The sequence below is a fragment of the Perognathus longimembris genome, chromosome 6 (assembly GCF_023159225.1).
Source record: "Perognathus longimembris pacificus isolate PPM17 chromosome 6, ASM2315922v1, whole genome shotgun sequence".
Taxonomy (NCBI): Eukaryota; Metazoa; Chordata; class Mammalia; order Rodentia; family Heteromyidae; genus Perognathus; species Perognathus longimembris.
Genome location: NC_063166.1, coordinates 24394436 through 24411994, shown reverse-complemented (window position 1 = coordinate 24411994; position 17559 = coordinate 24394436). Strand labels below are relative to the sequence as shown.

At 42.0% G+C, this 17559-nt stretch overlaps 1 protein-coding gene and 1 long non-coding RNA gene across 12 annotated transcripts in view; one reads left to right on the top strand and one right to left on the bottom strand.

Annotated features, from left to right (window-relative positions):
- The window catches only part of Atxn1 (ataxin 1), a 411842-nt gene that overhangs the window by 179232 nt on the left and 215051 nt on the right, over positions 1 to 17559 (bottom strand). For all 11 annotated transcript variants that reach the window (XM_048348421.1, XM_048348427.1, XM_048348425.1 and 8 more), the window contains one exon: positions 10128 to 10191. The gene's annotated coding sequence lies outside the window, so the exon portion shown is untranslated. The remainder of the gene's footprint in view (positions 1 to 10127; positions 10192 to 17559) is intronic.
- Positions 237 to 10189, top strand: LOC125353001. The gene is made up of 3 exons (XR_007211230.1): positions 237 to 247; positions 1545 to 1547; positions 9940 to 10189. It is a non-coding gene; the product is annotated as an uncharacterized LOC125353001 (long non-coding RNA).

The window sequence follows — 17559 nt, the reverse complement described above, 5'->3', positions numbered from 1 at the left end:
TCAGAAGCCTCAACTTAAATGATCTCAAACCCAGGTCAACTTCAACTGTCATACAGGTTTAAAAATTCAATTATCTCTCATGCCTTCTTACCCTTGTTTCTTATGTCCAAACAGTGAACTCATTTTGGTCAAATCCGTTCCTCACAGTGGCTCCCACATCTGGTCCTCCATTCTGCACCTGCCATAGTTTTCAAGGTCTTATCTCCTCACCCCAGCCCCAGTCTTTGGTCATTTCACCACCTCATGGGTTATGGACACAGTTGCAAGGCTAATCTCACCGGAACACTTGGTCCCATCACTAGCCTGCCAAAAAGCCTCCAGTGACCGCTCATCTCCATCAGGGCTCTCCCAATAGCCTTGCCCAGCCCTCTTGAAACAGCCACGGGCAAAACAATCCTCCTCCTCTGTCCATCACCACCTGCTCCAGAACTGACACAAAGCACCATTTCCCAGTCTGAAGACACAGGAGTTAACCACACTTAATTCCTCCTATATACTCATTCAGCAATGAACAGAGAAAGTTTCTGTGAACAAGCATGTGTGTGTGTGTGTGTGTGTGTGTGTGTGTGTGTGTGTGTGTGTGTATGTGCATGCACGGGGTGGGGGGGGAGCGGTGTCCTTGAATGTAATTCGTTTCTGACACTAGTAACCTAGAGATAACATTGGCTATCTCTCCAGGACTGGCTCCTCTTCTTTTTAAATCCCACTCACAAGGCCCCAGGTTGTTTTAAACTGGGGTTCCCACAACACTTCCTCTTTTTCAATTTGTACAGAACTCAGAGAAACACTTTTCTAGTTTACCAGGTTTTTGTGCAGGACATTACAAAGGGTGCAGGCGAAGAGATATGCAGGGTGAAGCATGAAGGAAGAGGTGTAGACCTCCATTCTCTCTAGGAAGACCACCCTTTAGGAATCCTCACATATCCAGCCATCTGGAAGTCATCCAAACCTTTGCTTTACGTAGGCATGACTGATTGCATCACTGGCCAATGGAGATTGTCTGAACCTTCAGACTCTCCCAGCTTCCTGAAGGTTGAGGTTGGGGTGTGACTGAAATTCCTAATCTTCTAATCCCACCTTCGTCTTTTCTTCTGTGTGATCCTCATGATGAGGCTCCCTAGGGGTGGCTATCCATCCATCCATTCAATAGTATGCAAACGATACTTTCCATTTTGAAGATTCTAAGGATTTGATGAGTTACATCCCAGGAAATAGGAATGTCAGATGAATTTCCTACTGGCTATCACTCCTAGAAATTTGTTAATGACTTTTGTTCCTGGGTGTTCCGTGCATTGAGGTTTCTCTTAACGTTGTGAGACATGGCTGAGAGGTCCTAACACAGTGGTAAGACACCCCCAATCTCATGTAATTATTCTTATTATTACTATTCTTACTTCATGGACTTTCCTCTTTCCAGGTTGGTTTCTGACTTAGGTGAACATAATCAGCAGCCATGTGTTATTCAGAAGAGTATGATCCCTTCTGGAATGCTCTGTCTCTGACCCAGCTGAAGCTGGATGGTGCCCATCATTAGGTCTGGGCAGCAGGTGCAAAATCGAGACATCCCAAACCAGAAGATGATGTAACATGATGCAATCATGAGAGACCCTAGACAGGTTAACCTAGACATGTTAACCTCACTTAAGATTATTTATAAATGAGGATTGTGGCTTTCTTCCTTATTCAGAAGGAACAGGGGTACAAACACAGGCTTGGCACCTCATAACACAGGGGCTGAGTGAAGTTGAAGGATGGACTATTCAGCTAGACAGTGAGAAAGCTGAGAGAGGGCCAGGCGTTTAGTGAGAACCCAGCATCCAACTAAATTGGATTTAATTTGCCTATGTCCTAGAGATTTTGCATTCAACATAGCTAATTAATGTGAGCTGTGTTGTTATTTTTATTAACACTCTTTTAATTTTAGTAAATATCTCTGGGCCAGACCTCTTTATATTTCCAAGGCCAGGTGTCGTGGCTGTGCATAGGCTATGAGTCTAGCAATTCAATTCCTTTGTTCATTCTGTCACACTGCACATATTCTCTGAGCCCCTACTGTGTGCTGGGTAATAGAATAAAAGGATAAATGCAATGCTATAGAAGACAGCAGATGTCACTGGCAGGACAAAGCTTTGAAGCAATTAATTGCTAGTGCCATTCTCCAGTTTTCCTCTCTTCCTCTGTGATTCTGAAGGAGGTTTCTAGATGGCCAGAGAACAGATCAAAGCCACCCGCATCACAGAATTGGCACCAAGGTCACCACTGGGGAGACACTCCATTCACAACACATACTACACGAGTGAGAAATAAACTTTGATTTTGCCAAGCCACGGAGGGCTAATTGTTTCTGCCACAAAAACTTACCCTATCCTAATATAATAGCTTTCACTTTCTTTTCTACCACTGTTTGGCCATAATGGATCCACGTACAAAGATGCCGAGTGATAGTTCTCAAAGTATATTTCCTTTATTTCTTTTAATTTCCTTAATGTTACCTGTTATCATGCTTTGCCTCTTTAACTAGGCTACAGTCTCTTGAAGATAGTCCTTTTGGGTTTGACTTTCAAGGCTCTCCTCCTCTTTCTCCAGTTCCCTCCCTCTACCCCCTCCCCAGTTTTCCCCAAATTTCAGAGGGAGCCTTATGTGCAGTGCAAGCAACTGCTAAACATTTCCTCCTGGGAAGTCATCTCTAAGATAGAATGACAATTCCTGCTTTTCGAGCACCAGCAGCACCATGTAGGCAGGGGCCACAAGGAATTCAATGCAACGGTCACTGCATTTCACCCATGAGCTTAGGGTTCCATGTCAACCAGCACTAGCTGTAGGTTAGCTGTTTCCTTAACAATTTAGGATACCTATTCATTACTTTGCTATGGAATCAGGTACTTGATGAGCCTGTGGGCCACGTCATGCCTCAATGCCTCCGGTTCCCTTGTCTGTAAAAGGAGAATTCCAATGTCTCTAGCACAAGAGGATTATATAAGTGAATACGTGTAAAATAGTATGGAAGTTATTTCAAATACTAAGCTACAGTAGAGCGGAGAATGCTAAGATTATTTAGAGCATCTTCTAAATGACAGGTAGTAGAGAAATAAGGATGAATAACATGTTGCCCAGTCCCTGAATTTACCATCTAGTGGAGATGATAGATATGTAAACAAATGAATGATACAAAATGTTATAGACCCAGAGAAAGAGAGAACATACAATTGCATGTACACACAGATACACATGGCATGCAGGTGTGTATGCACAGGATATACACACAGTTGTTTGCATGTGTGTGCGCGCGCACACACACACACTCACCAGAGCACATGTGTACACACATTGGCAACTGGTGAGTAACAGACCAAGAAGATTCTCCTTGCACTTCGCAGAAGAGAAACTAGCAAAAGCTCCCTGGAGACCACGAGGGAGTGACCCAAGTCTTTTCATGAGTCACTCTTGCCAGGCAAGCCAGGATACAAGGGCTGTTTTGGCAATGAAAGAGTGTGACTAGAAGCATCAAACAATATGTATGCATTCAGCAAACTGGACTCGAATGCCTCCTATGTGCTTAGCACATGTGTAAATCCTAGGATGAAGCAGTAAACTAGGACAATGGGGTTTCTGCATTCCCTGAGCCAAGTTCTCTCAGAAGAGACAAACTAGACTTTATCCAAAATTAACATACAACCAAGTGCTATGCAAAAGGCAGTCAGGAAGAGTGTACTGGGGATGGAGGGGTGGGGGTGGAGTCTACCTGCTGGGACAGAGGGAAGAAACAGGAATAGAACAGGAGAGAAACATTATGCCCCAAACTTGTTTTCCATGAGGAAAGTTTCCCCAAACCCCACTGCTCTGCCCTTTCCTTCCCGCATGTGTGTAGAACGAGAGATACTTGGATGGGGCCTGGTGCCAAGGCAGTCCATACCTCTTCTTGAATAGGGTTAACTCTTTCTCCTTCCTTCTTGCTCTCAGACACAGAGAAAGGAGAAAGTGACATGGCTCCTAGTGTTGAAGGGCTTATCCTCTAGAAAGATTCCTTTGGCTCCTAAAACAATATATATCAAAAGGGGACATACCTGACAAGTGGCAAAACTTTGTGAGTTACCACGAATAAACTGGGGAGTCAGAGAATAGCGGAGGGATGAACTTCTTTGGCTGTTGACCCAACTATAACATTTTTGTTAGCCATTATTAGTCACCAAGGTTTCTATTTGGTGTTCTGCCTGTCTTACAACTTTCATCTTATTTCTTAATTGGCCCAAAACTTGGGAGAGGAAGCAAACTCTTTTAAGATGAAAAAAAATTTAAATATAAGATAAAATCTTTCCTCCCCCAACAGACCTCAGAACTAAATAAGGAATCACAATCTTAGTCTATCAAACTTGTCACCTTAATGAAAGCTCCTTCAAATCTCTCACTTGATGGCTCCAAAGACACTGCTAGACAGAGAAGTCTGGCCCCAAAGGTATAAATGCGAGACAGGGTGTACTGAAGGGTGGGAAAAAAGAGTAGCTTAGGATCTGTGAAAATCCTAGGTACACATTTCATGATCAACAGCTCCAGAAGGAAAAGCAATTCATATCTCGCAACTCTATAACTACTAGAAAAACAAAAAGAAAAAAATAATTCTAGGCTGGGTGCTGATGGTTCATGCTTATAATTCTAGTTACTCAGGAGTCTGAGGTCTGAGGCTAGAAGTTCGAAGCCAGCCTGGGTAGAAAACTCGGTGAAACTTTTATCTCAGGTTAGCCAACCAGTAGTAGAGATAAGGCTCAAGGAATAGAATGCCAGCCTAGAGCAAAAAAGCCAACTGAGAGCACAAATTCAGGTACTGGCTCGTACATGTGTGTGCACACACACACAAAAACACACACAAATCAAAACATGGTAGTAACAAAGAATTTTTTGAATTTATCTTTGAGAAATTCAAGGATATATTTCAATAGAATTCACACATGTGAAAAACATTCCATACTTGTGCAATATATTTCAATGTTTACATATTTGTGTCACAACTTCCTTGGGAGATAGAATGAGAATAAGACATTGTTATGAACAAACATGGAATGGTTCCTATTCACACAGCTTAGTTCTGGGAATTAGGGATTTTTTTTTTTAAGAAAAAGATGGACACCAAGATAGTGTCAGATAGGTAGCCCAGATTTTCCAAAACACTTCTGGGGTTCAGAAAGAAGTATCCCTGGATGAAATAAAAGTGTTCACAATAACTTCATGACAGATAAGATGTGTGGGAAGTATCAGACACATGTATAGAGACATGGAGGGACCATAGATGAGACTGAATTTCTAGTAGGATCTCCTGGAAGCAGAGTCACATGGGTACCATATTTCTCAGTGTAGCTTACCAGGGTTGGCCACTCTAGCCTACACTTTACTTGCCTACATCTCATACTGTTTCTTGACCCTGCCCACCTTCCAGCTAGAAAAAGCTGACAGTCACATGGGAAATTCTGTCCCCCTGCCATGCCATTACAACAGAGGCACTCTATTAGCACACAGGTATTAAAAACAGAAAAAGCACAGAGTCTCCATTGATAAGGTGGTGCTCAGCCCTGCCGACACCTCTGGAGTCTGCAAAATGGTGCACCAGCATCGTCTTCTCCCTCATCATATTCCAAGCTGGACAGGGACAGCTGTAATGTTAATATCAGGGAGAGATAGCAGGCTGACAAAGTGCACATTCCCTGTACTATCGCAGGAGGAGAAAACCAGAGGAGAAGCTGGATAAAGAAAAGGGCTATCAAGGCTGTGTTTGCCCTGCCCAGGATATACTGGCTGTCACAGGCATTATATTTTTCTGGCTACACAGACATGTTGCTATGGAGCCAGTACATGCCATTGCCACTTGGGCCATTAGCAAATAAAATTGCAGTACTGGCAAGGACATTTTGCTGGATTTCTCTTAAAGGGACATCATGGCTGGTGAATGCTTGTCTGAGCTTGGAAACAAGAGCAGCATTGATTCCAGCCCCCAGCCCCGTACACAGAGAAACAGAGCCCAGTGGCTCCAGTTTTACAAGGTATGTGGACATTTGAGGACCAGCCTCTGCGCTTACTTTTGGCTCTCTCTCTCTCTCTCTCTCTCTCTCTCTCTCTCTCTCTCTCTCTCTCTCTCTCTCTCACTCTTTTTCATTCTACCATCTTTCTTTCATGCCCCTTTCATGCTGGGGATTGACCTAGGGCCTCATGCATTCTATGTAGGACCTATATCACTTAAGCTACAGCCCAGGTGCTGAGCTTTAATTGTAGGCCAACAGAACCTCATAGCTTCAGTTTAGGGCCTAGTTTCCCCTCATTTGTTTAAGAAATGGATCACAATATTATGCATAATAATTTTTTGTGTTTGTGCTAGTATTAAAGTTTGAACTTTAGGGCTTCATGCTTTTGCACCAACGTTTGCACAAGGCTAATTGTTCTACCACTTAAGACATGCCTCTAGTCTGACCTTTTTTGGCTGGTTGTTAATTAGAATTTTTTTTTTTTTTTTACCATAAATGGCTTTGGACTGTGATCTTCAGGTCTCAGGCTCCTGGGTAGCTAGGATTACAGGCCTGAGCTACTAATGCCTAGCTTTGTACAATAATTTGATGTTTTCTGAGTGTAAACATGATGATCCTAGCCAGGCACCATAGTCTATGTGAGTCCAGGTAGTCATTCTCCACCCTCCTTTCATCCCTTTACTATTTCTTGATTCACTCCTCCCTACCACTGCATTCTTTACCCAAAGAACAGCATAGTATAGGTAGAGTCTGGCATTTTTTCCTTTTTCCTAAGGCTTTTATTTGTTCCTTAATTTTAATCTACTGAGGATGGTACCCTAAGCCTCCAGGATTGCTATGCAATTGCTCAATCACTTGAGCTATGCCACCAAACATGTTTTCATTTTGGTCTTGAAATAGGATCTCATTGTTACTTTTTGCCTGGGTTGGTTTGAAACTCATGATCTTTCTGCTGCCACCACCCTCCCCACACCCCAGCCCCCGCCCCCACCCCAACTAGCTGGGTTAATTTCTCAATTCTCTACATAGAACTTTGGGTTCCACAGAGAGCAGATATCCATGACCCACATAATACTGTGTCATACTGTAGGAGAAAATCCCAAGTTCATACTTTGCTATGGTTGTATCTGCAACATCCCCTACAGGATGTTAAAGGTTGGCTCCTCAGGACTTGGTGCTATTGAGATAGGGGAAACCTTTAAGAGATGAGCCCTAGAAGGAAATTGGGAGACTGGGATTATAAGCCTTTGGAGGGGTTTTTGAGATCCCAGTACCTTCCTGTCACTCACTGCTTAACAGCCACTATGAAATAAACAGCTAGGTCTATCACAGGTTCCCCTATAAAATGTTCTGCCTGGCCGCAAGCCCAAGCAACAAAGCCAACTGACCAGGGACTGAAAGTTCTGTAACCTTCAGTCACAATGAACTGTTCCTCTTTGTAAGTTATTTATCTCAAGTATTTTCTCATCATGATGCAAAGCACATTCTTGGCATATGGGGACAGGAGAGATCACTATTCAAGGATAAACAGATGATCCCTGGGTGAATCACCATATTTTAAATTCCTTCTGGCACATAGTAGATATGAGATTATCCATATGTGGGTAAAGAGACCTACTGAGTTCTATCATAATAACTTCATTTAGTCCAGAAGTGCAGCTCCCGTTCTTTGGGAGGTAAGATGACAAACGTGATAAAACACCAGACTCGGGCTCTTCAAACCACCTTTAGACCAATCCTTAGGTGAGATGGAACATTTTGCAAAGAAGTGTCCCTTGCTCACCATCCTAATTGGACAAGATTCAGAGTGAGATCAAGCATGGAAGTCTATCAAAGAACTACAGGATCATCCACCTTCCCAGATTCTGATGGAGAATCACATTCTTGGCTTTTCTCCATCTGAGTACATCACGGTGCTCTATATAAAACCCAACACAATGTTTTTTTTTCCTTCTCCCTCCCCACCTCTCTCTCCAGTACTGGGGTTTGAATTCAGGGCCTCATGTTTGCTCAACTTGCTTATGTAGCTGGTGCTCTACCACTTGAACACCAGCTTTTAGCTGGTTATTATGCAGATGGAGTTCTCTCAACCTTTTCTTTCCAGACTGGCCTACCACTTTCTTTTCTTAGTGAAGAAATGTTTTAGCTGAACATCTCAATAACTGCAGCCCACACTTGTACTGAACCACAAAACCTGGTTAGCCATTACTCTCTGCAGGCATGCGGAGCTGTAGCTGAGGCGTGCACACCTGCAGGTGTAGCATGGCTTCTAGCCCCAAACCAACTGCATCATTCTCACTCTGCGTCAGCACACGACCACGTGGGATGGCAATGTAGTGGTTAGGAAAGGGCCCAGAGGAAGTTATTCGCTCTCAGCAGGGGTCTGTACATAGATGTCTGGGATACACTCAGATCCCCTAGTAAATCACCATGTTCTAAATTCTCTTCCGTAGATACCTGCCCACCTGTCTACTAACCCCTCTTTGTTGTCTCTAAGTGGGATGGTAAGAAGTCAGAGTCAAACAGCATCACTCCTGACATTTGCCTTACAGGAATGAAATATAACCATTAAGTTATTAGTACTAAAATCAAGTTAAATTAACTAGGCGAGGGAAGCCCCTGGAGAGAAGCCATGGATTCAAAACTCAGTTTTGTGCAGGATGAAAACCTTGTAGCCAGGGTTAAATATCCCTCGGATAGTCCTGTCTCTGCCCAGACAAGGGACTCGAAGGGTCCTGGGCCTCAGCTGCCCCATCTGCACATAGGGCATTTGCCAGACAAGCCTGAAGAGCCTGTCTACTTTTCCTATCCCATTATTCATTGTATTCATGAGAGAGTGCAGCCATGTGAACAAACCAGATAGTTTCACCTCTCCCATGGCCACATCTCTGTACACTAAGCCTGAAGGAAAGAAACCTCTCTCATCCTCCCTGCAAGCTGAACGAGGTCTCAGCAACAATGGTGAGAAAGTCAAAAGAAATGGTGGGAAACCCCGGGCATGGTGGCACATGCCTGTAATTCCAGCATTTTGGGAGGGTGAGAAAGGAAGATTTTGAGTTTGAAGCCATTCTGGCATACCTTATAAGACCTTGTCTTAATAAACAAAAAGACCAATCCAAATAGCTAAAGAAATAGCAGAAGAACATGTGAGGAAAGCCATCCAATCAAAGGGCCTCGGTGATAGGAAGAGCACATGAGAAAAGTTTCTGGAGCCTGCATATTACCTATATTACACACACACACACACACACACACAAACACACAATTTTTTTTTTTTTTTTGCTAGTCCTGGGGCTTGAACTCAGGGCCTGGATACTGTCCCTGAGCTTCTCTGTGCTCAAGGCTAGGGCTCTACCACTGAGCCATAGCACCACTTCCAGCTTTTTCTGAATAGTTTATTTGAGATAAGAGTTTCGTGGAAGGGCTGACATTTTAAGGTGATTATTTTATTGTAACCCATCACCTGCTAATTTGTTTTAATTAAGTAATGTCTTAAACATAAAAAACTAGAACTTAAAAAAAAGAGTCTTATGGACTTTTCTGTTCGGCTGCTTTTCTGGCTTCAAACAGCAATCCTCAGATCTCAGCCTCCTGAGTAGCTAGGATTACAGGCATGAGCCACTAGCACCCAGCTCAGTTGTTTGTTTGTTGTTTTTTTCTGGGAGCTTCACAACTTGGGAAAATTTGTTTTTGGAGCAAGGTATTACTGGGGCTAGAAGTCAGAACCACTGGCACTCTATTACTTAAACCATAATGCCAGCTGTCTTTTTTTTGCTTATTATTTTTTGAGATAGGATCTCACTTTCCATCAAGGTCTGAGCCTGGAACAAGATCCATCCTTGTTTGCATACCAGGCACATGCCCTACCTCCAGCTTCCCTTTGGACATGAGAGTCTTGCAGACTTTTTCATTGTGATCCTTTTCACCCTAGCTTCTCACATAGCTCCGAATGACAGGTGTGTACCACCATACCCAGCTAGGGTTGAGAAGGGGTTTCATAGGTATGCCCAGAGCTGGCCTTGAATTATGATCTTCCTGATCTCAGGTTCCCATGAGCCTCCAGTGACCAGTTGGATTAAAGTTTGATGTGAGTGAAAACACAATGGATGGGTCACTCACCTTCTGAACACAGCAGGTCTGTCTCTTGTCACTGAGAAAATTTTGGTCTAATTTCTTTGGAAAACTGAAAACGAAAAAAGAATGGAAAAAAATTAAGAAAATAATATAAAGTAGTTGTGGGATCAGCACAGGTAAGCAAGCCTAACGATTGTAGGGAATTTTAGCACTTCTAATTTTGGCACTTACTAGATTCATGGTACATATCTGCTTAACAATGGATGAATTTAAATACATGAATTTAAACATAAAGCTTTAAATAATCAATATAAAAATAACATAACCATGGATCATTTGTCATGAGATGGATGATTCTTATGATAAGGAGCACATATTGTGGTATATGCGAAATAATTTTTAAGAGGGTCTTTTTGAAGGTCCTGCCCTAAGAGGTGCTGTGGCTCATGCCTATCATCCTAGCTACTCAGAACACTGACAGCATCAGATCTTAGTTCAAAGCCAACTCAAGCATAACAATACAAGAGATTCCATTTCCAATTACCCAGCAAAAAGCTGGACTGGAGGTGTGGTTCATGTAGCAGAGTGCTAACTAAGCAAACAAACCCAGCAAGTGTGAGATCCTGAGTTCAAACACTGGTACAGACAAAAGTAAATAAGTGAAATGTCTTGTGCAGCATACTTAAAGGGACTGATTAACAGTGTCTCAATAAGTACCCAGAAGACCCCATTTATCACACTGGGTCCTTTCAAAACAATAGCACACCCTCAAGTCCATTACCAACAACAATCAATGATTAGGCTCATATGGAAATATGGCTTAGTAGAGAGGTGGAAAGATGCAGGAGGCCATCTATCAAGCCAACTGAGCAATCCCATGACCAAGCCGTGGTGTCCAATGCCTGCCAAACCAGAATGGGAATTGATATGGTGTGAGAGTTGGGCAGAGGAAGTCTGAAGGCAGAGGCAGATAAGGGAGTGATAGCAAGAGACTTTCATCTACACCACAGAAGCAACTTCGTTCAAGATGCAACTTTTAAACATGTCTATAGACTAGACCCTACAGAACTAGGAGGGGCTGTGAACCAAAGTTCTTTGAGCTTCTGAAGTCCTCCTGGCAAGTTTCACAAGCACTCAGAGTCTCTGGGCTTCAATCTTGCAGCTGGCAGAAGTCTGCTGCTTTCCCACCCTGTGCCTAAGAGGAAGATGGCATGGACACTGGGCTATGTGGAGAGGTTCCTTATTGGCATGTTCCCCAGCGCTGGCTGGATGTGCATTCCAGACTCTGTGTCTCAGAATCTGAAAGGCACCACTCAAAGTCTCAGAGAAAAATCTATGAGTTTAGTTGACACTGTCTTGTCAAACTGTCCCAGGATGGAGGAGGCCTCCTAACATGTTGTGACAACCAAAAAATGACCTGGTTTAATTGAAAAGGTGTCTGGAAACAACACCAGCACTCAAAGATCATACACTGTGATCTGTGATGCCATCTTAAAACAAAAACAAAAACCTTTATAACACACACACACACACACACACACACACACACGAACCTTTTCTTTCATCTTAACAACAGACAAGATGACTACAGGAAAAATGATAAAGACCAAGAAAAGTGGAGTTCAAACTCAGACATCAGTCTGCCTCTCAGCCTTGTTACCTCCTAGCTGTGCCCTTCCAGCCATGGGAACTCTCTGAGCTCTTTCTTCATTTGCATAGTGGCAATAATAATACCTGCTGCCTGTGTCTCTCAAGTTCTTACTGTACTGCTTGGCAGATGGAAGAGACTTAATAAAAAGAAACTCCTCGATTACTATTTGACCCAACACATTTGCATATCTGTAACAATAGAAGAGAGAAATGGGGAGAGATTTCTACAATATGGTAATTCACCTGAATGTGAGTACCTGCACCCTAGTCTCTCTTCCCCAATCCATCCCCAAATTAGAAAAGACAAGTAACAACAGAAGAAAACCAGTTAATATAGAACAATTAGATAATATAGACGCAGAAATCCCCAATAACAGGAGTCAGATTATGTCTTGCTTTCCACACTTTCATATATATGTCTTCTGGCTCTCTCCTATGCCCAACGATAGTATATTAAACACATGCTTTCAAAAATGAATTTATACATATGTATACAATGCATTTATAACACACTATCAAAGAAGTCATATTATTTTACTGCCAGATAATTTTTTCATGATTTATTAGAACATCTTTTATAATCAATAAATGTGTCTACATCATAATTTTTAAGGACTGCCAGAGTATTGCTTTGGAAGAATAAACCAGCAAATATTTATTTGTTGAATTTACAGAACCTTCCAAAGTATCCATATTTATGAGCAACGACTACACATTGTGGTAGCATGTGTGTTCTTTCTCGTCTACATTTTCTTCAAGATGGAAAAAGGCAGATTGCATAAATATAATAAGCCTTAACAACAAAAAAATTGTTTGGGTATGAGTGGGTGTAGACTTGGAGGAATACAAACGAACATATATACCAGGGAATAAGATCACATCCACTATGTTGGAAGGGGACACAATTTTAAAAATTAGAAATCACGATGTCTATTTCAGAGGCAGAAAATGTAAGTCTGAAGTTAAACAAATGTCCTTGTGTTTAGTCTAATCATGGTGGAATTAATGATATATAGAGAGGCACACTGGATATTACAGAGTCTTGAGAAGCCCTAAAAATTGTCACAATACCTGAAGTTGGACTCTAAGAATAGTCAAGACTCACCATGTGAAGAAGGTATGAAAAGTGTGAATGTCTGTGCAACATCTACTCTGCTTCTCAGGGAGAATGATAGGTTTGGGTTATATGAGTCACATGACATGTCTTTTCCCTCCATCAAAAAAATTATGTTCACACTTCTAACAGTGATGCCACTTTAGAGTGATCTGGGCAAGTTGGTCTAGATCCATAATCATCAGTGGGCTGTGGAGATCATTCCTCCTCTAGCTATTACTGAAGCTCAACTTCTCAGAGTCCTACCAGCAGGTGAGAGGTGGAAAACTAGCAGGGACAGCAAGAAAGACAGGACCCATTGAGGTGGCAGAGAAATGCCAGACAAGAGACCTACTAAGAAATCCTGTAAAGACACAAGGCAGAGAAACCAAGTAGAGACCAGAGTTGGATTTGTGAAAACCAGAGTCCCTGAGGAAAAGGTGGAGCCTTGGATTTCTCTCTTCCACCACCGTCTCCTAAATATTCTATTTCTGCTCCAGCAAATGCAATTTTTAGAAGGCACAACAATTTATGGTGGGGGACATGGTCTCCAGGGAGATGTTCTACTGCTCTATCTTGACTGTGTGTAAAGAAATCAACACTTGAAAGACAACCACACAGACCTTAAATTATGAACTGTGCTACATTTTACAAACATCTTTTTGGATACTGCAATTTAAGTGCCAGTGAGATGTGTCTGGGGCTATTCAGAAACTCGCATTGCCTGATTCTCTGGTAGACACTGATTCCCCACAAGTAAGTGGCAGATGTTCAGGCTGAGTGGTATATCGTGTGGTTCCCCTTTAGGCATTCAAAGTTAAATTATACGCATGCTTACATTTGCCTTCAAAGGGCCCTTTGTATCTCTTAAAGGTATACACAAGATGATTCATCACACATCCTCTCCAGCAGACATGGTTCAGATGTTAACATCTGCATCCATATGTCTCTGATAATACGACTTACCCAGGACTGGCTGATAATACATTTCCATTGTCATAGTGGACTTTGGCTCTCTAGTTGGCCTTTACAGGCTCAAGTACTGGAGACTTAGACTCCAGAGTAGTGCTCCTGGAAGGGATACCAGTTTTAAAAGTGAGGGCCTAGGATGGGGGCCTAGGATTGGAGGTATGGCTCAAATGGGAGAACATCTGACTAGTAAGCATTAGTCTCTGAGTTCAAGACAAAAAAAAAAATCTACAAATGGTATGGCTTAGGGTGAAGTCTTTGAGTGTATTTTTTTTTTTTTTTGGCCAGTCCTGGGGCTTGGACTCAGGGCCTGAGCACTGTCCCTGGCTTCTTCTTGCTCAAGGCTAGCACTCTGCCACTTGAGCCACATCTTTGAGTGTATAATGTAACCTCAGCCACTCCTCCTTTGATCTTAGATCATGAGGTGAGCAGTTCTGCTTTGCCATCGGCTACTTGGCCCCAGACTCAGAAAGAAATGGTGCTGAGTGATCATAGGATAGGGTTGGAACCTCCCAAACTATGAGTCAGAATGATGCTTTTTTTCTTTATGAGTTCATTCTCTCAGGTAGTCCAGTGATGGAAATTGAACATGCCACTGTATTAGATCATCCTGTGAAAGCATCAAATCCTTTAATATTAGCTACTCCCTTTAACAGAATGGATGATTTCTGCTGACCATTTTTTTTTTACTTGTAATTTCTAATCCTAATAAAAGCTCTGGAAAACAGGTTCTCTTAGCCCCACTGATACACAGACAAGGAAAACAAGGCTCAATAAAAGGAATCCGTCCTGGTTATGTAATCAGTAAGTGGCAAAGCTAAGATAGTCAAGAAATGAGCTTTGTAATAACATGCACATGGGTGTTTATATCCAAGTCTCTATACATTAATATTCACACACACACACACACACACACACACAATGTAAGGGCTTGCTTTCACTAAATAGGAAGTCATTTCTATTGCAATTTAATTTTGGGGGGTAGCAAGTGATGATGCTAGAACAAAAGTTAAGGAAGAGTCGTGGGTTAGCTGCCCAGTGGATGCCAGGCAAGCGCTCTCAGGCAGAACAGAGGACCCAAAGTGCTGACAGTTGCAGCCACACAAAATGTATCCTTGGCAAGTCATTCTAACAATTACTTTGCCTCATTCTGATTATGAACCACAAGCATGCAATCAACAGCAGAGAGAAGATCTGAAATGATCTCCATCAGCATTTTACTTTAGTTATCAAAGCATGGCAGATTGAACACTCTCCTCTGACCTAAACGCAATGCTAACATTCCAGAACCAAAGATGGAGCAAGAATGATAATGGAACATGAACACTGGGCTTTGTGGAGACCACAGATTATATAATTTTATGTCATTTAACTTCACTTATTACCTCAGGATAAATAAATATTATCTATGTGTTTCCCAATCCACTGAGAGCTGCACAGTTGAACTCAATTAAAAAACTGAGGTGAGATTTAAGTCAGTTTACTGGTTCTCAGGACTTTCTATTGCAGGATCTACAGATCTCTAAGAGGAGTACCCTTCATTTTCATTCCATGGTACATTTTTCTGGGTGCTCATCTCCCCCTGAATTGTGACCCAGCTACGATAGCATACGTTTTATATAATTTATCTGTATAGTCCCAAATCCTAGCTCAGTCATTGGCATCTGTAGCAGATACTCTCTATATATGGGAAATAATGGTTTTCATGGGACTGTAAGTGGAAGGGCTTGCTTACTGTGGCCATGAATGATCTCAAGTTGGAGAAATCCCTGGCATTTCACAGGACATCATTTGAATTCCAAAACTTGTAGAGGAATATAAACTCCAAAAATTGTAGATGACTACAAATATATATAGTAAACTTTAGTAGAGAGAAGTTCTCAGGAACTGTAAACATATAAATATGAAAAAAGGAATATTCAGCCAGTAGCTCATACCTATAATCCTAGCAACTCAGGAGGCTGAGCTCCAAGGATCACTGTTCAAAGACAGCCAGGGCTGGAAAGTCTGTGAGACTCTTATCTCCAATTAACCACTCAAAAGCCCAAGTGGAGTTTTGGCTCAAGTGGCAGAGCACTAGCCTTGAGTAAAAAGGCTCAGAGACAGCACCCAGATCCTGAGTTCAAGCTCTAGAACTATCATGCATGCCAACATGTATGCATGTGCACATGCACACACACACACACACACACACACACACACACACACACCCATAACCCACAAAATAATGTTACTCTACTATTGACTGAAGAAAAACATTTTTTTCTCATTTCTTTCTTTTTTTTTTTTTTTGCCAGTCCTGGGGCTTGAACTCAGGGCCTGAGCACTGTCTCTGGCTTCTTCTTTCTTTTTTTTTTTCTTAAGGCTAGTACTCTACCACTTAAGCCATAGTGCCACTTCTGGCTTTTTTCTATATATGTGGTACTGAGGACTCAAACCCAGAGCTTCATGTATAAGAGGCAAGCACTCTACCACTAGGCCATATTTCCATCCCCTGAAGAAAAACATTTTTAAAAGGTTCTTATCAGAGTTCTATTTTCAATATTTTAGTTAAAAACTTACAGCAGAGACGTTCTTTAGCAAGTGGTAGTTAAAATCACTTTGGGTTTTAAAACTAAAAGCTGAATCTAAAGGAGAAATACTAATTATTTTATTCTAAAGGGGAAAAAGACTTAGACTTTCCTGACGAAGGACTACAAAGTTCCCAATACATGTATGTTGGTTGACAATATACATAGCAATCAAGGCCCATCAACACATTCAGGTGGGCAGTAAGATTTCCTGAGGCTTTTCTTTCCAATTAACCACCAGAAAGCCAAAAGCACAGTGTGGTTCAAGTGGCAGAGTGCTAGACTTGAATAAAACAAAACAAAATCTCAGAGACAGCACCCAGGACACAAGTTCAAGCCCCAGAACTTGCACACACAAAACAAAGACATGCCATAATTTCATGTAGAAGAATATCCTAAATAGTTGTCAGTATTCAAGTATTAAAAGTTCCTGGTGTCCTATCCCATCCTCTCCCACCCTTTTCTTTTTGTTGTTATGGTGATCCTTCCTTCCTTCCTTCCTTCTTTCCTTCCTCCCTCCCTCCTTCCTTCTCTCCATCCCTCCCTCCTTCCCATGAGTGCATGTGTGTGTATGTGTGTAGAATTTTTAGTATCTGAAAGGTTATTATCTATAACTTTTTAAAGTCCATGTTTAATAGTCCATGTTTAAACTTTCCAAAGGTAGTGTCTTTGCACTTCAACAATTCTTCTAGCAGGTAGCCTAAGTTTACTGTATGATTTATTGTATCTTTATAGTCAAAAGGTTAAAGGAAAGGTGTAACAAAATAGGTAGACCAACAGCATCTCAGAACTGAAAAATCGGTGGTGTCTGCTTCAACAAAGCTTCCTCTCTGTCTCTGAGCAGTGGGCAGTGAATTACGGGGCTGTTTTTAGGGTGTAATGCAGTAAGCTGCCTAAGCTCTACAGTGTGGGGCTGATACCACTACTACAATTCCTCTCACTGCAGTGAACCATCAGAGCGACCCACAGAAGTTTGGAATGAATAGGAATATATATTTGATGCCAAGAGAGAGTTGAGGGAGGAGGAGAAAGCAGACGCCTGAGACTACTTTGCCCTCTAAGAGAGACCTCAGGGAAAGGATGGAGTGAGATGCTGTCACTTGAAGAGGTTCCAGTTGTGTGAGGAAATGTTGGGTCACATCTGGCTGCAGGACTGATTAGGATGCCAAAGCCTTGTCCCCTCTCAATTAACAGA